Source organism: Ursus arctos, unplaced genomic scaffold (genome assembly GCF_023065955.2).
Source record: "Ursus arctos isolate Adak ecotype North America unplaced genomic scaffold, UrsArc2.0 scaffold_14, whole genome shotgun sequence".
NCBI classification, from domain to species: domain Eukaryota; kingdom Metazoa; phylum Chordata; class Mammalia; order Carnivora; family Ursidae; genus Ursus; species Ursus arctos.
The window spans coordinates 24695408-24719008 of NW_026622808.1; the positions used below are offsets into that span (position 1 = coordinate 24695408).

The 23601-nt window shown below is 41.6% G+C and overlaps 1 pseudogene; it reads left to right on the forward strand.

Annotated features, from left to right (window-relative positions):
- Positions 1 to 228: 228 nt before the first annotated feature.
- On the forward strand, positions 229 to 1159 carry LOC113249201 (olfactory receptor 7A10-like; annotated as a pseudogene).
- Positions 1160 to 23601: the final 22442 nt, after the last annotated feature.

The following is a 23601-nucleotide window of genomic DNA, read 5'->3' on the forward strand; positions in this document are numbered from 1 at the left end:
GGTGGGAGGGATGGGTGAAAGATGATGGGGATGAAGGAGGGCACTTGTGGGAAGGACCACCTGTTGTACCAAAGTTTGATATGAATATTACTCTGTTGGTTAACTACCTGAAATTTAAATAAAAACTTCAAAAATGAAAAAAAAAGGTAAGAAATAAATGTAAGAAGCCCATTTGCTTGAAAATAACTATGGTATTTTTTTTTCTCTCCTTTTAGTCACCACCATCACATGGAACCAAACAATGACACACAAATTCGAGTTTGTTCTTCTGGGATTATCAGAGGAACCAGAACTGCAGCCTCTCATCTTTGGGCTTTTCCTCTCCATGTACCTAACCACTGTGTGTGGAAACCTACTCATCATCCTGGCCGTCAGCTCTGACTCCCACCTTCACACTCCCATGTACTTCTTCCTGGCCAACCTGTCTTTTGTAGACATCTGCCTTACCTCCACCACCATCCCTAAGATGCTGCTGAACATCCAGACACAGAGCCAAGTCATAACATATGATGGCTGCTTCACTCAGATATACTTTTTCCTACTTTTCGCTGGATTGGATGACTTTCTCCTGACTGGAATGGCTTATGACCGCTTTGTGGCCATCTGTCACCCACTGCACTACATGGTCATCATGAACCCCCAGCACTGTGGACTGCTGGTTCTGGTGTCCTGGATGATGAGTGCCCTCCATTCCTTGTTAGAAAGCTTAATGATGTTGCAGCTGACCTTCTGCAGAGAGGTGGAAATCTCCCACTTTTTCTGTGAAATTAATCAAGTGGTCCGACTTGCCTGTTCTGACACATTCCTTAATGACATGGTGATGTATTTTGCAGATGTCCTGCTGGCTGGTGGTCCCCTTGCTGGGATCCTTTACTCTTATTCTAAGATCGTTTCCTCCATACTTAGAATCTCATCAGCTCAGGGCAAGTATAAAGCTTTTTCCACCTGTGCATCTCACCTCTCAGTCGTCTCCTTATTCTATTGTACGATCCTAGGAGTGTACCTTAGCTCTGCTGCTACCCAGAGCTCCCACGCAGGTGCAGTGGCCTCGGTGATGTACACGGTGGCCACCCCCATGCTGAACCCCTTCATCTACAGCCTGAGGAACAGAGACATAAAAGGGGCTCTGAAAAGAATCATTGGGGTTCCAATGATGTAAGAGCCAATGGTCCTGAGGTTGAAGAATTGCCCATGATTGCCAGGCTCACAGCCTTGGAGCCAAATGCTGCCATTCTTAGATCAGGCTGTGGGACTACAACCTGCTCCTCCCATATATTTCCTGGAATTTCCATTTGTTTGAATTCAACTTCTTCATACAGTTAAGTAATTCATTACATTAAACTTCTGCTCTTTCTGATATATGGAGAGGCTCCCCCTTGTCCAATTTCATATATTCCTAATGTTTTCCCCAAACTTGGATCACAAATGCCTGGAAATTTCTGTATCTTACATGGGACATCTTGGATTTCTTAAATGTAATTTCATTTCAATGATTTCTATCATGCCATTTAATTCTCTCTAGATTCCCCAAAAAGACTAATCATGAGTTTTATTCTTCATATGGAAGAAACTATGCTTGGTCCTAAGCCCTTCACATAACTTTATTGTAAATGAAAAAACAAAACTCCAGTTTTCACCTTGAGTCTGTCAATGGTGTTACATCACCACCTTCACTCCTCTTCCTGATAATGTGGACTCTAAACTTGGTCCCCTTAAGTCTCAGGCTCCTGACAGGGATGCTCAGGCTAGGAAAGCCCAGGCACCCCCTGCACCCCTGTGCTCGCGAACATTCCCACAGATGCTTCCCTGACCACAGCCTCTGCTGTGGCTGTACCAGCCCTTGGGTTCTCACTGTGACTGCAAGACAGGCCTCAGCAGCACCATCAGAGAACTCTAACAAAACCAGGTTTATTCCTCACAGGTCCTGTAGGTCACATGGGACCCAAAGGCCATTGGGGGAGGTCTCAGAGGGGGAGAGAGGCATTGAGAGGGAGAGAGACTGAGCACTGCTGAGGGATCTGTCTTCATTGGGGTCCATGGGTGGGTGGTTAGGGGCTTGTGCTCATTTTTTTATTGGTGAATTTAAAACACGGGTGGAGTTGGAGGGTGGGAAAAATTGGTGAAGGAGAGTGGAAATGGAGATATGCGATGAATAAATCATGGGAATGGGAAGGCACAGCATATGGAATACAGTCGATGACATTGTAACAGTGATGTAACAGGACAGAGGGCAGGTACACTTGAGGTGAACACAGCAAAACAGAGAGACAATGAATCACTCTGTTGTATGTCTGAATCTGATGTAACATTGTGTGTCTATATACTCAAATAAAAAATTAAAGAGAATATAATAAAATATTTTCCTACAGTGCTTAAAAATAACAACAAAACCATACAAAGAGCACCCTACTAGAATTCGGCACAGAAAGGGGAAAGTAGAGTCACTCATGGTGGTTATCTAGATCACCAGGACTTTCTAAATCGGTACTTGGTGGGTGGCCTGCGTGCTAATATAGTAATTGTGTCATACACGCAACTGGCAATATGTTTATCTGAATGTCTGTCTTTGAAATGGAGGCTTCAGAAATCAAAAGCTTAATGTCAGGCACTTACTCTACAAACATGCTCCTGTGTTTCCTAACTGGTCTCCTGGTCTTACGCTGTGGTTCAGCTCAGTGTCCAGGAAGCCCACCATAGCCACTGCAGACACTGTCAGCATGTGTATGTCTCCCAGTGGAGTCTACATGGAAAGACAAATACGAATAAATAGATCGATCTAATACATTCTAAGCATCAGAGACGACTATAAATATGAGGAAGCAAAATTTCATTGCACTCATCTTCTTACTGTGCAAAATATTTCTTATTCATGCAGTGAATGTATTTGTGGAAATATTGATCATCGGTGTCCACAACTGAGGGGGTTTATTCCTTGAGGTGAAGGGTCAGTTAGTGTCATATATATTTATCACTGAATTATCTTCTGTTTCTACTTGAAAAGTTCCAGTGCTACCTGATAATACGACTCTCTCTATTGGTACAGAAAATGACTCCCTCTTCTTAATATTTGCCACAAATGCTAAGGGATGATGAATGAACAATATCAGAATCATCCATTTCCTGCCTCCTTCCTGCTCAGAAGTCTCTTCCACCTGTGTGATCAGAGGACACTTCACAGGAGAGCTGGATGTCCTGCTGCTCGTGTGGTTCAGGGTCACCAGTTCTTCTGCACAAACATGCATGTCCTTCAAACTCTCCCAGTGACCCGGAAGGAGCCCACATGTAGTCACTTGTTCATAAAGCCATCAGATATAGATGTCAGTAACAATGACCAGGACTGGTCTCCTCATTTGTTTGGTCCTGTGCCACAGGCAAAGGCAGCACATGATCTAACTGCCTCAGGTCTGCTCACTTGGGTGATTGTGTCAGTCAGCTCTCGCTGTGTAACAGGCTGTCCTTGTCAAATGGGATGTCATACTGATGTGTGGTTGTCATGTGCAAAGGTTAAGAGAGAATTCTTGATCCATTTTATGATGCAAACTGTGCTTTTATTATAGGTCAGGAAGCATAGACAAAAAGAGTGGCATGGGACTGTGAGGATGACTGGTTATATACTTTTGAGTTTATCGAGGGAGGAGGTGCAGATAATGGTAGCTTCAAAAGAAATTTTATATGCTGAATGTGAAGTTTACAAGACCTTGGAGGTCTGGCTATTGTCAAGATAGGCTTCCTTTTAGTCTCTGATAAAGCATCAACATTGAGGCAGCCATGAGCTCCTGGAGGAGCGTCACACTCTGCATGTCTCAGGGATTCATCAAGGGCTGCAGGTTGTAAGGAGATTGACTTCTAGCTACATTTCTCTTGCCTTTGTTCTCCTCATCAGTAATCCCTTTACTATCAATTAGCATTATGTTCTGGGAGGCATTTCTGATCTCTGCAGGGCTCCTCCTGGGTCTGGAGTCAGGAGTGAATCTGCATGTATTTCTAAGGCTCATTCACGGTGTTGTACCTGGTTGTAGTGCTTCTCTGTACCCGTCAACTTATGGTCTTATTACTACATTTCCATATGTAAGTTATTCTTCTATTTGTGAATTAAATGAACTTACGTGAATTATTTGTATTTCATCCCACTGTTCCTACATCCATATAACACTTGCTTTCCTTCCCTGTTAGAAGAGCTCACCCAAACCTTCATGGAGATTCACTGTGCTCTCCATCTTACTCTTTGCCTTGCACCAGAGATAATTCCCCACATAATTACATCATTGGAGTATAATGACACACAATAGCTGCATATTCAGAGAGCACCATTTGATGAATTAAAGAACCATCACAAAAGTGAAGAGTACACAGTGCATGTTTCCATCTGTGCGTAATTCAAGACTTTACATCAGCTTGAACTGTTTTGTTAGGGAATTGTTAAACATTTTAGCTCCCTGAGACGCGATTTCCTTATTTCTGAAGGCAGTGTGGAATGTTAAACATAACTCTATATGAAACTTGTTTGAAAAGAATGAAATGGGTGGACATTAATTTTTTGCTTCAAAGAAAACATTCCAGCGTGGTTGTGTCTTCTGTATGTGTGTGTGTGTGTGTGTGTGTGTGTGCATGTTATTCATTTTTTGTTTCTTTTTTGTTATAATATTTTTTATTATGTTAGTCACCATACAGTACATCCCCAGTTTCCGATGTAAGGCTCGATGATTCATTAGTTGCGTATAACACCCAGTGCACCATGCAATACGTGCCCTCCTTACTACCCATCACCAGCCTATCCCATTCCCCCACCCCCTCCCCTCTGAGGCCCTCAGTTTGTTTCTCAGAGTCCATAGTCTCTCATGCTTCATTCCCGTTTCTGATTACCCCCCCTTTCTTTATCCCTTTCTTCCCCTACTGATCATCCTAGTTCTTATGTTCCATAGATGAGAGAAATCATATGATAGTTGTCTTTCTCTGCTTGACTTATTTCACTTAGCATTATCTCCTCCAGTGCCGTCCATGTTGTAGCAAATGTTGAGAACTTGTTCTTTTTGATAGCTGAGTAATATTCCATTGTATATATGGACCACAACTTCTTAATCCAGTCATCTGTTGAAGAGCATCTTGGCTCCTTCCACGATTTAGCTATTGTGGACATTGCTGCTATGAACATTGGGGTGCATATGGCCCTTCTCTTCACTACGTCTGTATCTTTGGGGTAAATACCCAGTAGTGCAATGGCTGGATCATAGGGTAGCTCAATTTTTAACTTTTTAAGGGACCTCCACACTGTTTTCCAGAGTGGCTATACCAACTTGCATTCCCACCAACAATGTAGGAGGGATCCCCTTTCTCCACATCCTCTCCAACAATTATTGTCTCTTGCCTTGTCTATTTTTGCCATTCTAGCTGGCGTAAAATAAACTAATAAAACATTTATGCACAGCAAAAGAAACAGTCAACAAAACAAAAAGACAACCTACATAATGGGAGAGGATGTTTTCAAATGTTATATTCAATAAGGGGTTAATTTCCAAAATACATAAAGACCTTATACAAGTTAACAGCAAAAAATTAATAACAATTCCATTAAAAAATTGTCAGAATACATGAACAGACATTTCTCCAAAGAAGACATACAGATGGCCAACAGACATGGGAAAAGATGCTCAACGTCACTCATCATCAGGGAAATGCCATCCAAAATCATGAGATACCACCTCACAGCTATCAGCATGGCTAAAATCAACAACACAGGAAACAACAGATGTTGGAGAGGATGTGGGGAAAGGGGAACTCTCTTGCACTATTGCTGGGAATGAAAATTGGTGAAGCCACTCGGAAAACAGTCGGAGGTTCCTTAAAAAATTAAAAGTAGAACTACCCTGTGATCCAGGGATCACAGTACTGAGTATTTACCCAAAGAAAATTCATCGTCATATTTGTGGTCATCTCTGACACTAAGAACATATCAGCTCAATCTCTTTATTCAAATTTGTCTTTCCTTGTAGACTCCAGTGGAGATGCACGTTTGCTACCCAGTACGTGCTGGTGACTGCTAGGCTTTCTGGACACCTAGGTGAATCATAGAATAAAACAAGAGAGCTAGTTATAAAGCACAGTAGCATGTTTGTAAAGAAAGTGTCTCACATGAAGCTTTTATTTCTGAAACATGCATTTCAAGGACAACCATGCTGAATAAACATATTGTCCAGTGTGTGACACTATTATCAGATCAACAGTTAGGCTGTCTCCAGCCATGAAGTACTCTACAGAAAGATCTGGGTGACCTCGATACTGAACCAGTAGTGACCCTCCTTTCTCTTTCCCTAACAGAATTTCACTTGTATGTTTTAAACTGGCCAATAAAGAGTGAACCTAGAAACCCATAGCCACTCTGCCCATGGACTCCAATAAAGGCTGGGCCCCAGTTTTGGGCGTTCTCTCTCTTGCTCTGAATCTCTGACTCTCTGCACTTTCTGCCTCTGTCCTCCAGGACCTGTGAGGAATAAACTGGTTTTGTTAGAGTCTCTGATGGTGCTGCTGAGGCCTGTCTTGCAGTCACAGTAAGAAACCAAGGGCTGGTGCAGCCACAGCAGAGGCTCTGGTCAGGGAAGCATCTGTGGGAATGTCCACAAGCACAGGGCGCAGGGGGTGCCCGGGCTTTCCTAGCCTGAGCATCCCTGTCAGGAGCCTGAGACTTAAACAGAACAAGGTTAGAGTTCACATTTTCAGGAAGAGGAGTGAAGGTAGAGATACAAAAACACTGACAGATTCAAGGTGAAAACTGTGGTTTTGTATTGTCCTCTACAATAAGGTCACATGAAGGCCTTAGCAATGTAGTGTTTTCCATATGAAAAATACAACTCATGAGTTTTCTTTTGGGAAATCTAGGGAAAATTTACTTGGCATGGTATAAGTCATTTGAAATGAAATTACAAACTGAGGGCTTCAGAGGGGAGGGAGTGGGGGACTGGGATAGGCTGATGCTGGGTAGTAAGGAGGGCACGTATTGCATGGAGCACTGGGTGTTATACACAAGTAATGAATCATGGAACTTTACATCAAAAACTAGGGAAGTACTGTACTACTACTGTGTACTAACATAATATAATAATATAAGAAGTATAATATAAGAAGTACTGTGACTAACATAATATAATAAAGAATATTATCATATAAAAAAAGAAAAAAAAAGAAATTATTTTTAAGAAATCCAACATGTCCCATGTAAGATATAGAAATTTCCAGGCATTTGTGATCCAAGTTTGGGGAAAACATTGGAACACATGGAAACAGACAAAGTAGAATACTGTCTGTATATCAGACAGAACAGAAGATTAATAAGTGAGTTACTTAAAAGTGTGGAGAAATTGAATTCAAAAAAATGGAAATTCTAGGAAATAAATATGAGGTGCAGATTCCAGTTCCCTAGTCTGATCAAAAGAATAGCAGTTCCTGGCTCTGAGGCTGTGAGCCCTGCAATCATGGGTGCTTCTTCAGCCCAGGACAATGGGCCCTCACATCACTGGAACCCCAAAGATTCTTTTCAGAGCCCTCTTTATGTCTGTGTTCCTCAGGCTGTAGATGAAGGGGTTCAGCATGGGGGTGACCACCGTGTACATCACTGAGGCCACTGCACTTGCGTGGGAGCTCTGGGGTGCAGCAGAGCTAAGGTACACTCCTAAGCTTGTACAATAAAATAAGGAGACAACGGAGAGGTGAGATGCACAGGTGGAAAATGCTTTATACTTGCCCTGAGCTGATGAGATCCTATGTATGGAGGAAACTATCTTAGAATAAGAGTAAATGACCCCAATGAGGGGACCAGAACCCAGTAGCAGAGCTGAAAAATACATCACTATGTCATTAAGAAAGGTGTTGGAACAGGCAAGTTGGACCACCTGTTTCATATCACAGAAAAAGTTGGAGATTTCCACTTCTCTGCAGAAGGACAGCCGCCACACCATTAAACTTTGTAATAAGGAATTCGGGGCACCCATCACCCAGACCACCAGAACCAGCAGTGCACAGAGCCAAGGGTTCACGATGACCGTGTAGTGCAGGGGGTGACAGATGGCCACAAACCGGTCATAAGCCATCACAGCCAGGAGAAAGTCATCCCAGCCTGCAAAGAGTAGGTAAAAGCACATCTGTGTGATGTAGCCAACGTAGGTTATGACTTTGCTCTGAGTCTGGATGTTCAGCAGCATCTTGGGGACGGTAGTGGAGGTGAAACAGATGTCTGCAAAGGACAGGTTGGCCAGGAAGAAGTACATGGGGTTGTGGAGGTGGGAGTCTGAGCTGACGGCCAGGATGATGAGTAGGTTTCCAAACACAGTGATCAGGTACATGGAGAGGAAAAGCCCAAGTAAGAGGGGCTGCAGTTCTGGGTCCTTGATAAGCCAAGAAGAACAAACTCTGAAATTTGTGTATCATTGCCTGGTTCCATGTGGTGCAGGTGACTACCAGGGAGCAAAAAACTAACGTGGCTATTTTTTTCAATAATGAACACTACAAATATCAGTGAAATTCTACAATCTTCGTTTTTCGATCACAAAGTCAATATCCCTAGTTTTGTATGGAACTTGTCCCCTTTCCAGATGCCCCAAGCCAGCTCTGAATAAAATATGCATCCCACAGTAGGCCTTTTCCTCAAGTACTCATGTATTCCATACTTTCTGAGAAAGTGAGAAATTCTGTCACACATTTGAGGAATAAACTTGAGTAACAGCTAACCTCCAGGCAAAGAGTACAGGTGTCAGGAAACAAGTGTCTGCACATTCAGTGATGGAGAAGATAAGCAAATAAAAGGTCAGATAGAATATCAGAAGGTGACCGGTGCTATGAAGAAATACAAAGTGGGTTAAAAGGGAAGAGTGGATGAGGTGTTATTTTTTACGGGGTGCTGGGGTAGGCTACACACATTTACACAGAGGCCTCAGGAGGAGACAGCAGGAGACCCAAGGTTATCCAGGGAAGTGTGTGCCCATCAGAGAGAATAACGCTGCAAAGGCTCTCAGAACAGACTTGCATTTTTCAAAATTAATTTTTAAGCTTGAGTGTGGTTAACACACAATGTTACATTAATTTTGGGTGTACAACACAGTGACAACGGTTTAAACATTACGCCGTGCTCACACGTGTGGAGCTGCCATCTGTCACCACACAACGCTCTGACGATATCACTGAGTATATTCCCCACACTGTGCCTTTTATTCCCATGACCCATTCATTCCTTAAATGGAAGCCTGTATCTCCCACTCCCCTTCACCATTCTGCCTTTCCTTTGTTCATTTATCAGTTTAAAAATCACTATCAGGCTGTTCTCACCTCCAGGAACAATAATTAGGCAAACAGGGATACAGGGCAAGCTGCCGATATCAGATTGTCTTTCCCCTAAAAATGTCAAACCTCATCCAAATTCCAGGAGTTAAGTCTCCTGTGAGCATGTAATCATGGGTCTCCCTTTTAAGAGGGTCATTTTGTGTCCAGTATTTAATGAAACAAAAAAATCAGTTCCAAAAACTTTGAGGAAGAAAAGTGGGGAGAAAGATCTAATAAGCTCAGGGGGCCCCCAGAGATGGTGAGAAGGAGCAAACGTCCTTGGTTCTGGCAACACTCCAACCCCAGTTGCAGTGTCTTGATGCCCAGAATAATAGAGAAGCAAAAGACAATTTATCCAAAAGAAAATGTAGAGAGGATTTTACTTTACCAAGTCATCTGACCCACTGAACACCCCACCAGAATAACAAGTAAAGGGAAGACACCCACAATTCACTAAAGGAAATGCACACAGAGCAACAAAAGTGGGGGATTTTAAAAGATTATTTGCTAAAAATAGAGAAACAAAAAAACAAAGACTCTGGATTCTGGGAAACAAACTGAAGTTTTCAGAGGGTAGGGGGGCGAGGGGATGGTCTAGCCTGGTGATGGGTAGTAAGGAGGACAAGTATGACAAGGGTGTCATGCACAAATGATGAATCATGGAACACTGCATTGACAACAAATGAGGTACTGCACCGTGACTAACATAATAAAAAATACAGAAAGAAAAAAATATTTTTATTTTTTATTTTTTATATACAATGGAATATTACTCAGCTATCAGAAAGAACGAGTTCTCAACATTTGTTGCCACATGGACGGCACTGGAGGAGATAATGCCAAGTGAAATAAGTCAAGCAGAGAAAGACGATTATCACATGGTTTCTCTCATCTATGGAACATAAGAACTAGGAAGATTGGTACGAAAAGAAATGAATAAAGAAAGGGGGGGTAATCAGAAGGGGGAATGAAGCATGAGAGACTATGGACTCTGGGAAACAAACTGAGGGCTTCAGAGGGGAGGGGTGGGGGAATGGGATAGGCTGGTGATGGGTAGTAAGGAGGGCACGTATTGCATGGTGCACTGGGTGTTATACGCAAGTTATGAATCATCGAACTTTGCATCAGAAACCAGGGATGTACTGTATGGTGACTAACATAATATAATAAAAATATTATTATAAAAAAAAGAGTTTTTAAAAAAATTTAAAAATATATTACTTATTCATTTGAGACAGAGAGATACAGAGAGAGAGAGCATGAGCATGAGTGGGGGAGAGGCAGAAGCAGACTCCCTGCTGAGCCTGGAGCCTGTCTTGGAGCTTGATCCCAGGACCCCAGGATCATGACCTGAGCCAAAGGCAGACACTTAACCCAGTGAGCCACCCAGGCAACCCTGTGAGAATATTTGTAAAAGAAAGGCATTTCCTGCTGATGAGGGAAAAGCAGTGTGAATGAAGAGCCCGTTAGAACGTCCTGGATGCAGAGGGAGTGGGCAGCCAGCGTGGGTGCTGGGGTTCCTCCAGATTCAGGGACCGCACACTGACTGTACTTTTATTTCCCCAATCGCCTCATTACGGTACCCACATCAGGCCCTTGGTCTGGTTGTTATTCTGTATTTATTCCTATGTGTTTGGCCAACCCTTGTTCTCCTATGGCCCAGTAAGAGACGAGGCTGGCCCTTCTCTCAGGTTCCTCTGTCTCATCTTTTCTCTGTAATTCCTGGGCTTTGGGTTTTGATCTCTTTAAAACAAAAACAAGAACATTGATGTATTTCAGAGAGAGAGAGCGAGCACGGGAGCATGGAGAGGAGGGGCAGAGGGAGAAGGGGAGAGACTCTCAAGCAGACACTGCACTGAGCGCAGAGCCTGGCACAGGGCTCATGTCACAACCCCGAGATCATGAGCTGAGACGAAACCAAGAGCCGGGCGCTTAACCGACTGACACACCCAGGCGACCCTCAGTCTCTTTCTTGACAAACACTATGGGCGCACTCTATTCCTGTTTCTGATTTTGTCCCACATGTGTAGACATCCCTACAATATACTCTATAAAATCTGACACATGCCACAAAAACCCATTTCTTTGCTTTCTTCATATGAATATCACTGAGGACATCAGTCACATTCACATTTATGTCACCCACTCTGCTTTCTTCATTTAACAAAGATCCAAGGGAGCAGGGACCTCACCTCCTTCATTCACTTTCACAGTTTCATAAAGGTGTGCATTTAGACAGAAACACATTTTTAGAAGATAGAATTTATAAAATAAAAAGAATAGCGGGGAAAAGAAAACCGGGATAAACACAACGGATTCAAAACAACCTTATTCATCAAAACTGAATATAAAAGACTATCTTTTGCAAGAAAATATATAAAACAACAATAATTTCATCACATTAACACAGGCATCTAAATAAAAATGGAATGGGCGAAAATATATAGGAAAATATAATTTATAATTATTATTGATTCTAAAAATATGCAGAGAGCAGTGTCTAAAATTATAATGTTGGGGCGCCTGGGTGGCACAGTGGTCAATCGTCTGCCTTCGGCTCAGGGCGTGATCCTGGCGTTACGGGATCGAGTCCCACATCAGGCTCTTCCGCTATGAGCCTGCTTCTTCCTCTCCAACTCCCCCTGCTTGTGTTCCCTCTCTCGCTGGCTGTCTCTCTCTGTCAAATAAATAAATAAAATCTTTAAAAAAAATAAATAAAATAAAATTATAATGTCATCCTATATAAATGTAAGTGGAGTCAAACCTGCTTGTGAAAAAGATGTAAGTTGAATGCGAAAGAATGTGTTGCACAGGGTGGCGGAAGAGGAGTCTGGTTTAGAAAATAGATCTAATCACAAAAGGCAAAAGGCAGCAGTAAGCAGCAGGCACAGATGTGAAGTTAGACAGCAATGCATACAAAAGGCAGTTTATTAAGACTCACATAAAAGCAGTGGGTGGGGGACAAAATATGACCGACTGATAGATTTGACCCCTCAAATTTATAAACCCTCACACTAGCTACCCAATACATCTGTACATACACGCAAGAATTACACAGCAAAGAGCAAACTTGGCTTAAATATTTGTAATTCTTTGGTTGAAAGAGTGCAATCAAAAACAAGGAAGAAATGATTCAGCAAGAACAACACACATACTAAACAAGAATAAGACCGCTCAGAGCCCAGTATACAAGGAAAGAACTTGCACAGATGATTTGGGATGCAGAAAGTAAATGGCTAATAAACCCCCAAATACATCCTGCCTCCGGGTAATGAAATAAGTGCAGACTAAAGCCCTTTAGCATATGCCTGAACGTGCTGTAAGTAAACTTCTGGAGCGAATACCTATGTGAGAGAGGATTCTGTGAGATGTGTGTCTCCGGAACAGCAGTTGCAAGGTAGCGGCTCCCTCCACCGGTCAGGGTCTCTCTCATGAATGCAGAATATGGTTGAATAGACCACATCCTAAATATTTTTAGTTTTAGTTTTTTAAAGATTTATTCACTTATTTGGGAAAGAGAGTGTGAGCAAGGAGAGGGGTAGAGGGAAAAGTAAAAAAAGAATCTCAAACAGACAAAGACCCCCCCCCCCGCCCCCGCACTGAGCAGAGACCTGGCACAGGACTTGATCCTGGAACCAGAGATCATGACCTGAGCCAAAACCAAGAGCCAGAGGCTTACTGACTGGGTCACCCAGGCACCCAGTAAAACTCTTGTAAATGCCCTCACTGCCCCACACCTGCCTCCATCCCTAATAGTTTATTTTCATATTTCCCTTCACTGCAAATCTCCTTGGAAGTGTTCACATTTTCTTAAAGAGAGTGCCTCCCATTCCTTCTCTAGTCTCATCCAACCGGACTTTTATTCCCACACTTAGTGATCTACAGTAATCCTTGTATTGCCAAGTGCACAGACATTTCTTTTTTCAACATATTAAATAAATGACTGTAAATGAATGAGTTCACCAGGCTAACAGACACAGTGATCACTTGGCTCCAGGCTAGGCTGGATGGGTGGTCAGGTGACCTCAGGGAAAAGCTTTCAGCTCCCATTCTTTCTGATCCTTTCCTGAAATACCTGCTGAGCTCTGAGACTCACCGGGATGGGGTCTGTGAGAGGAAGGTCTCTATGTGGAGGTCTGAAATCCCCCCTGGATGGTTGATGATGGAGACTGAAGCTCTGTCCCCAGACAGGACAGCAGGAAGGAGTGAAGAATGGGTCCCCCTGCAGACCTAGGAATCCAAATTAAAAACCATGTCTCCCCCAGCTCAAGGTTGAACATGCCCAGGGGCTGCAGCAGATGAGATATTTACAGCTCCTGTGTTTGCTGTATCTGTTCCCTATACCTGCTCCTTAGACACTTACCATTATTACTCCTTGAGCACATCTTCCCATGGGAACTTATCTGGACCGAACAGAGTTTTTTCCCGTAGATTCTATGTTCCCAAGAGACCAGGTTAGAATTCAGGTGCATCCAGTGTTTATTACTCCTCCCTGAACTTGCTGGGTTTCTGGAGCTCTAACATTGAAACTTTCCACACACCTGAGTGAACGTTTTTTCCATATTGAAGACTGAGGAACGTGTTGACTACATCCCTTGGATCTCCAAAATATTGACTTACAGTGGGAGCACAAGTCCTGACAGCTCTAGAAAAATTTCTTCCTTCTCCAACAAGCAAGAGTGTGTGCTTTTGCTACAAAACCATGGGCACAACAATCCTTGGATTCATAATTCTTTTGAGAAATCAATTAGGAGTTTAGTGTGGTTTTTAAAATGATGTATTTATTTTAAATCGATTAGCCAAGTTATAGTACATCATTAGTTTTTGATATAATGTTCAATGATAAAACCCAGTGCCCATATTATGTGCCCTCTTTAATGCCCATCCCCCAGTTACCCCATCCCCTCACCCCCTCCCTTTCTGTAACCCTCTGTCTATTTCCCAGAGTCAAGAGTCTCATATGGTTTGTCTCCCTTTCTGATTTCTTTCCATTCAGAGGAGTTTAGAGTATTTAATACAGGTTAAAATGTGACATTTAGTCCTTGACATAAACTTTTGCTAATTATGAGATGTATTTAGACCTTTTAATGCACCATGGGCTGAGCTTAGAATCTTATATGGATTGTTTCATTTATTTTATGCCAAAGCCATTCTATGAAGACCATAAAATGATGAGCCTCATTCCACGTCTGTAGAAATGTGACTTGGAAGGGTTCAGCGATCGACCCAGAATTATGAACTGGGTCATTATGAACTGATTTGCTTTGACTCGAATGCAACAAGATAGGTCAGTGGTTCTCAACCAGGGATGATTTTGCCTCCAGAGGACACTTGAAAATATCTGGAGAAAATTTTCACTGTAACAGTGTGCTAAGTGCTATTACTAAGTTGGCATGTCTAGGGTGGCCCAGAGAGTCTGCATCTGTAACCAGCTCCCTGTCGTTGATGTCACCTGTCTTGGTCTCTAGACACTTTTGCATGTTCAGGCTGTGGTCCAGTGTCAGAGTCAGCTCTGTTCTTCGCCCAGAACCCCCCACCCATTTCAGATCTGACCTTAGGTGGTCAAAAATGTTTATAGGTGTCTTTTTTTTTCCTTCAAGAAAAACCTGAACCTAATATGTGAACTAGAGAAGTTCCATCTAAGGATTCAGTCTGGGAACTTAGTAATACATTAGAGCTCACAGGAAATTCCATGGCACAGAGCCAGTGCTCCATCCATGGGGACTACTGTGACCATCTAAGTTCCACATTGCCTAAGCTCATGATGACAATAAAAAAGGTCTTTTGGGACAGGAAGTGAATCCAGGATTCCTCTGCCTCTGGGACAGTGTTCAGGGTGTTTTGGGAATGAAGTGGGTGTCACTGGCAGCATTCTGCACAACTGGGGAAGCCAGGCACTCACAAACTCATGTTCATCCCTGGGAGAAGTCCCTGGCCGAGCAGATCTCCCGTGGCACTGAGTGTGCTGCCTTGTGATAGAGGGTATGTGGGTAAAGTGTAATTGTTCCTCTGACTCTCTTCAGTGTGGTCAATGTTAATTGCATTTTGGTCCAATTGTGGGCTTCAGTTTCTTTGTCAGACCCCAGGACTTCCATGAAGGTGCTTTCAACCATGAGTTATTGTCAAAGTGGTGCTCTTTGGGGAAAAGATGTGAGTAAACTCTTATTTCTCCGTTTTGAGGGTATATATAATATATATATTATATATACTAGGAATATATATTATGCATATTAGTAGGGATATATTATATATATAATAGGAATATATGTATTTTCCATATATATATATTTTTTCCATATATATATATATATATATATATATAAAACCATTATATATAATGTATATTAGTAGGAATATTATATATATATATATATATATATATATATATATATATATATATATATATATATATGGAAAATACATGTTTTCCTAGAAGCTCCACTAACAGATTTCAGCTCCATGTCTTTGGGCAAATCTGTGTCACATTGTATGTTAGGCAGAATAATGGCCTTCCAAAAATGTCTGCATCCCAATCCTTGGAAACTGTGAAAATAAACAGATTATAAGAGAAGAGGAATTACAGTTATTGAAGGCATTAGGATTGCTAATAACCCGTCCTTAAAATAGAGTTTATCTGGGATTATTTGGATAAAGTCATTGTAATCACAAGGGTCTGTGAATGGGAAAAGGAGGCAGCAAGAAGAGTCTGAGACATGAGACATGAGAAGGACTCAACCAGCCACTGCAGGCATTGAAGATGGAGGGCGGGGCCATGGGACAGGGATGCAGGCAGTCTCTAGAAGCTGGTGAAGCCAAGAAAGTGGCTTAGCCCTTAGAGTCTCTACAGGGGAATGCAGCCCTGCAGACAAATTGACTTTTATTCCAGGGAGACCCATTTTGACCTTCTGAATTGTAAGGTAATTTTTTTGTGCTCTTTTTAAGCCACTAAGTCTGTGGTCACTGGTTACTATAGCAACAGGACCAAGACACATGATCACCCCTACACTGAGGCTTTAATCAGAGTATATGGCCACCCCTCTCAAATCAGTGTCCTGCCACTAGGAAAACAGAGAATCCATACTGGAAAGGCAGCCTAGCCTCTGTTCATGATTAAAATGTGTAATAATCTTCCATTTATCAAAACATTGTGAAAATGGCTTCTGCCTAAATTGGTGCCAAGACAGGACAATAAGAAAACCCATATTCTATAAGAGAAAAAAGCTGTTATGTTATAAAAGTGGAATCAAAACCAACGAGGAAAGGAAGGTTCTGGAAATAAATGGTGCTTGGACAATTTGTTGTGAGTCAGAAGCAAAATAACATTAAATTTCTACCTTAACGCCTACCACTTGTTGCCTTAAAGTGAGTGAACTTGTAGGAAAATGAAATGTCTAAAATGAACTTATAGGAAAAATATAAAACAGCACGAAAAAAAATTAAAAAAAAAAAACAGCACGGATTTCTAGAAAACAGATTAGATCAATTCTCTGAACATAAACCAGATGGTAGTAAAAGAACTGAGAACCATAATTGATGGATTCCAGTGCATGAAAACCTATAGGTCCAACAATAAGGAATATTTAAAAATAAGTGTAAAGCTAGGGACAATGCCTAGAACATATTGGATATTGCAAAATGTCAAGTGTAGACATGTAAAATGTTGTTTTAAACAAAAGTGAATAAAACTACTTAAGATGAGAAATGATTTAAGGATGCAAATCAAAAATATAGGAAGGACACATGGGAATAAGTATATAAGCATGAAAATGTGCTAGTTTGTAACAATCAAATGAAGAGAAATTATCATATTAAGGAAACCTTAATCTCAGTGTAGGGTTTGATTTATTTCTTGTTTTTTCATTGTTATAAAATTTTATTTTATTTATTTTAATAATAATTTTTTATTATATTATGTTAGCCACCATACAGTACATCCTTAGTCTTTGGTGTAGTGTTCCATGATTCATTATTTGGGTTTGATTTATGTCTAAGGCTACAGCCCCTAGAGACAGAATATTTCTTAGCTGGGAGGCTGACTTCTAGAAGTGGGCATTTATGTGTTAGGGGTTGAACTGTTATTATAATAAGATTTGGCTGGAGGCAACATAACGTGATGCCTGAGAGACCATCTGAATCAGGCAGCCCTGCACAGACCTCACAAGGGGTGAGCCTTTCACCACAGCCTGGACCTTGACTGAGTCAATTGGTTACCATAAGCTCCGCCTCCTCCTCCCTAGTAAATGGGGAATGATACTAATCACATGAATGCTATTGGAAAACTTACATGAGAGAATGTGTATTCACACTTACACAGTGCCGGCAGAGTGCTATCATTACTTTTTGTTATCAAGATCCATATTGATAACCAAATTTCTTGGGGCGCCTGGGTGGCCAGTCTGTTAAGCACCAAACCCTTGATCTCAGGTCAGGTCTTGATCTCAGGGTTGTGAATTCAAGTCCCGCCTTGGGCTCCATGATGAGCGTGGAGACGGCTAAGAAAAAGCAAACAAGAAAACCACAAAATTTCTTTTCTAGCTCAAAAGCTTTGATTCAATCAATACATTTTTATTTTCTGATTCTGACTGTCTTTAACCACCTGCCTACCTACCTGTACTCAACAAACATTCACTGAGCATAAGGACCACCCTGAGAACTGTACGAGGCACTGCAGATTCAAAGATAAGAGACAGATCCGAAATCCAAGGAATTTGTATTGTGAAGGAGCAGAAAAATTTAGTAAAGTTGATGTGACTGGATGGAAAGTGAATCAGATCAGGAGAGAAGGGGAGGGCAATTCTTTGAGTTGATTTTATTCATATGACACAAGAAAACATCTCCATAAATGAGTTTTGGGGAGATTTCCAAAATAGTCACATATCTCATCCTTCTGAGGATAGATGTTAATTGCATGAGAACTGACTTGTTGTTTTTTTTTTTTTTAAGAAATCCAAACCATTACTGAAGATGACCAAGAAAATACCATCTTGTATTCACACCAAGTGAAAATTACTGGTTTTAAAGTGGAAAGGGGAACCCAAGACATAACCTGAAGAAAAATAGAGAAGGGAAGGAAGACCCAAGGATACTACTGCTACAAACTGAGGGCTTCAGAGGGGAGAGGGGTGGGGGGATGGGCTAGCCCAGTGATGGGTATTAAGGAGGGCGCGTATTGCATGGAGCACTGGGTGTTATATGCAAACAATGAATCATGGAGCAGTACATCAAAAACTAATGATGTACAGTATGGTGACTAACATAACATAATAAAAAAAATTACAAAAATAAAGGTCTGGATTAGATTTTTTAAATATTTTATTTATTTATTTGAGAGAGAGAGAGAAGGAGAATCACCACTGAGCAGAGAGCCCTGATGAAGGGTTCGATCCTAAATCCCTGAGATCATGACCCAAGCTGAAGGCAGATGCTTAACCGACTGAGCCACCCGGATGCCCCTGGATTAGGTTATTATTGTGGTTGTAACAAATGACCATGCTGCTGCCTTCAAACAAATACATTTATTTTCTGATAGCTCTGGAAGTCTGAAGTCTGAAATAGGTTTCTGTGGGCTAACATCACTGTCTGCAGAGAAGAGTTCATTCTGGAGGTCTGGGGAGAATAGGTATTCTTGCCTATTCCAGCTTTAGAGCCACCTGTACTCCCTGCCTCATGTGCCCTCCATTTATCCTAAAAGCCAGCAACATAGCATCTCAAAATCTCTCTGTGACTCCAAGTCTTCTGCCTCCCCCTTCCACAGCTGGAGGACCCTTGTGAGCTATTGAGCTCACCTGGATAATCAGAATAACTTTACCTTAGTGTCAGCTGACTAGCAAGGTTAATACCATTTGTAACTTTAATTTTCCCTTGTCATGACACAAGACATATCCACAGATTCTGTAGATTAAGATGTGGAAATGTTTTGGGGACATTATTCTGCTACTAAAAGTCTTTGTCAGAGGTATATTTGCTGTCAACTCATGGGCCCTCCCTTTGAAGGATCAACTACAGAATTTATTTCAGACTCTACATGAGAATTGAGACTTTTCTATCAAGACCACGCATGAAGAGGACCACATGGCTTATTTATTGACATCTCCCCAAATCTACTAAACACAATGTAATCTTTCAACTAAATAAAATCAATATCAACTCAAGGTTAAGGTAAAGTACAAGGAGGTTATACCTTTGGAAGGCAGGCAAATTCATGAGACTGAGGAATACAAAACTGGATTCACTTGACTTCTCATCTGGTCTCTTGGGAACAGAGTATCAGCAAGAACATTTTCCTTTGTGTCCAGACCAGTGGCCCACAGGGAATGCAGTGCTCCGAGGTGGGAGTAACAATGGAAACAGCGCCTAGTGAGCAGACACAGGGAGCTGTAAATATCTCCTCTGCTGTAGAACATCATTGTGGATCCTTGGACTGGCCGGGACATGGTCGTTATTTTTCTGTTCCTAAGTCTGGCTGGGGGACCCATGCTTCACTGCTTCCTGCTATCCTGTCTGGGAACAGAGCTTTGGTCTCCATCATCAACCACCAAGGGAGAAATCGGCACCTCCACACGGAGACTTTCATCTTATGAAAGACTCACCAGGTGAGTCTGAGATTTCAGCAGGAATTTCAGGAACGGATCAGAGAGAATGGAAGCCGGTAACTTTGACCTGAGGTCACCTGAGACTAGACAGACTCATGTATAAGTAATTTATTTAATGTGTTCAAAAGAACAGTGTCTGTTGGACTCAGCATGCAGGCATCATTGTTGACAATACGTGATGGGAATGGAATGCAGTTGGATGAGAGGGGGTTCCATTGAAATTATAAAGTGGTTCCATTGAAATTAGAACATATGCAAGGAGTTTGCAGGTAACGGGAGCAGGAAGACAGAGTATTAGGATTGAAGCACGTGCAGTGATTTGTTTACAATGTGGTGGTTTTGAGCATGTACCGTATTTATAGAAAGCCCCAGACCCATGCAGGTAGCTGTTCCCTTGCAACAGCAGTTCCTGAGACATACATTTCTCAGCATCTTCTCTCACACTGAGTAGTCACATGAAAAATTGTATTTAATATGCAAATAGTGATATGCTAACTACCTTTACTTTGTAATGCTTCATTACAAGGAGGTGTGAAAATGATGGAGAGATTTGTGAGGCAGAAGAAAAACTCAGCCAAATCTTTTCACTGGTGATAATCACTCACTTAGGACAGGAAGAAAGTGTAGTGTAAGCTTTTTACACATACTGATGACCGCTGTCCGCCACCCCAGGAGGATGGGTGCTGCTATCCCCACTATTTGAGTGACGATATTCACATTTGGAATGGATTGGTTGTCTCTCCCAAGTTCAGACAGCATATATGTGGTAGATCTGACATTCAAAACCTGGTTTTCTGATTCCAAAAGTCTTGCCTTTAAAATCATTCAGAAAAGTATTTTATTATTTCATCTTTAAAATTCCCTTTCTATTGTCGTACATTGTATATTTTCTGTTGTAAATTACAATTTATTCCCTTTGCACATTTTTTTCTAGAGGGGTATTCAGTCAGTAAAATATCTTGACAGCAAAAAGATACCACTGCTTTATTGTTTAGATACATTGTTATTTTCCTTCTTTGTTAATTATTCTGGGTGTCAGGGGATGTGGACTGGGGCTGGAATGCTGCCAGAACCAGGGAAGCTCTCTGCTTATAACAGTCTCTCAGGGAAAATCTGAGTTTATTACATCTCTTTTCCCCCATGTGTCCATTTGTTTCCTCGCTGTGATTTTGGAACTGCTTTCTTATGTTTCTTTACATACAGGACACAACTGGTGATGGGCATCATGGAGCGCATGTGATGGGATGAGCACTGGGTGTTATATGCAACTGATAATTTATTGAGCACTAGGTCTGAAACTAATGATGTACTGTAAGTTGGGTAATTGAATTTAAATTAAAAAAAGAAAAAATAAATGCATAACATGTGATGATTATATTGAAATGGAGCCCATGTTTCCACGTCCAGTAGAGGCTTCCTAACTAGATTTTGAGTACTGTTTACCCAGTCTTCAGGGTAAAGGTAATCTCGTGTTGACAGCTTGCCTTCTACCGCTTCCTTCAACAGTATTGTGGCTAAAGGCAGGAAAAGCATGAGAGTAACATAGCGGCGGGAGGCCGTATTGCACTGTGTTCATGTGCGGGCCAGTGATGTGTGTGTGTGTGTGTGTGTGTGTGTGTGTGTTGTGGGGCATGAGCAGTCCTCAGGGCAATGGTACCCAAGTTCATATACTCCAATATGTGACCTTTAAATGCCAGATTGTTAAAAAATGGATGGAAATAAGGAAGGGATCCATCTCTATTCACAGAACACCTTGGAACACAAGTAATAAGATGCAAAGAACACCATGTGAAGAAAGGACTCCCTGTGTCTAGAAGTCCCATCAGTGGCAGGAAAGCCCCCTCGGTCCTCAACATTCTCTGCCACCACCTCTCATCTCTCTTCTCTTGCTCATTCCCTCACCGCACTGACTGCATGTTGAGATCTGCAGATCTGCAGTAAGTGCCTTCTGCAGGGCCTTTGCTCTGCTTTCCCTGCAGGGCAACCACCTCCCCCCAGATATCCTCCTGCCTCCTACTCAGTCTTTCTGGGACCTCTGTTAAAACGTCACCTTCTTTGCAGGTCTTCCTGAACTCCTATTAAAACCTAGCATCCTCCGCATATACTTCTTTTTATAACAACTTTTTTCCCCCTTCATAGCACCTGTCACCATCTTATATGGAATATGATTTTTTAATTTTTTATATATATTCTTTCTCCATCATTGTATTGTATGGAGTTTTTTTTTCTCCAAGTTTTTATTTAAATTCCAATTAGTTAACATACAGTGGCAAATAAGATTCAGGTGGAAACTTTGGTGATTCGACACTTCCATACAATACCCAGTGCTCATCACAAGTGCCCTCCTTCATCCCTTCACCTATTTCTCTCATCCCCTCACCCACTTCCCTCCAGCAACCCTCAGTTTGTTCTCTACAGATAAGAGTCTGTTTCTGGTTTGCCTCCCTTTTTTTAACCCACTATGTTTGCTTGCTTTGTTTCCCTAAATTCCACTCATGAGTGAAATCATATGGTGTTTGTCTTTCTGAGTGACTTATTTCACTTAGCATAATACACTGTAGCTTCATCCATTGTAAATGGCAAGATTTCATTCTTTTTGATGGCCTGAAATTCCAATATATATATATATATATATCACTTCTTTATCCATTCATCAGTCAGTGGACATTCAGGCTCTCTCCATAGTTTGGCTATTGTTGATCATGTTGCTATAATCACCAGGTGAATTTACTTTTCAAATTAGTATTTTTTGTGTCCTTTGGGGAAATACCTAGTGATACAACCTAGAATGGGGAAGATATTTGCAAATGACGTATCTATAAGGGTTAGTATCCAAAATCTATAAAGAACTTACCAAACTCAACACCCAAAAAGCACATAATACAGTTAAGAAATGGACAGAAGACATGAGTAGATAATTTTACAAAACAGACATGCAGAGGGCTAACAGACATATGAAAGATGCTCAACATCACTCATCATCAGGGAAACACACATCAAAGCTACAATGAGATATCACGTTACACCTGTCAGAATGGCTAAAATGAACAACACATTCAACAGCAGGTGTTGGCGAGGATGCAGAGAAAGGGGGACCCTCTTACATTGTTGGTGGGAATGCAACCTGATGCAGCCATTCTGGAAAGCTGTATGGAGGTTCCTCAAAAAGTTAAATAGTACGGCCCTTTGATCCAGCAATTGCACTGCTAGGCATTTACTCAAAGAACGAAAATACTAATTCAAAGGGACACATGCTCCCCAATGTTTATAGGAGCATTATCTACAGTAGCCAAACTATGGGAACGGCCCAAGTGTCCTTCCACTGATATGGATAAGGAGAATGTGATATATTTTATATAATAATGGAATAAGAGTCAGCCATAAAGCATGATTCTTGCCATTAGCACGATACAGATGGAGGTAAAGAGTATTATGTTAAGTGAAATAAGTCACTCAGAGAAAGATTAAAACCATATGTTTTAACTCATATGAGGAATTTAAGACACAAGAGAAGTAGCTAAGTGGAAAAAAGAGGGGGAGGTAAAGAAAGAAACAGACTCTTAACTACAGAGAACACACTGCTGGTTACCAGAGGAGAGATGGTGGGGGATGGGGAAATGGTTGATGGGGATTGAGGAGAGCACCTGTGCTGAGCACCAGGTGTCGTATGGGTGTACTGAATCACTATATGTTGCACACTTGA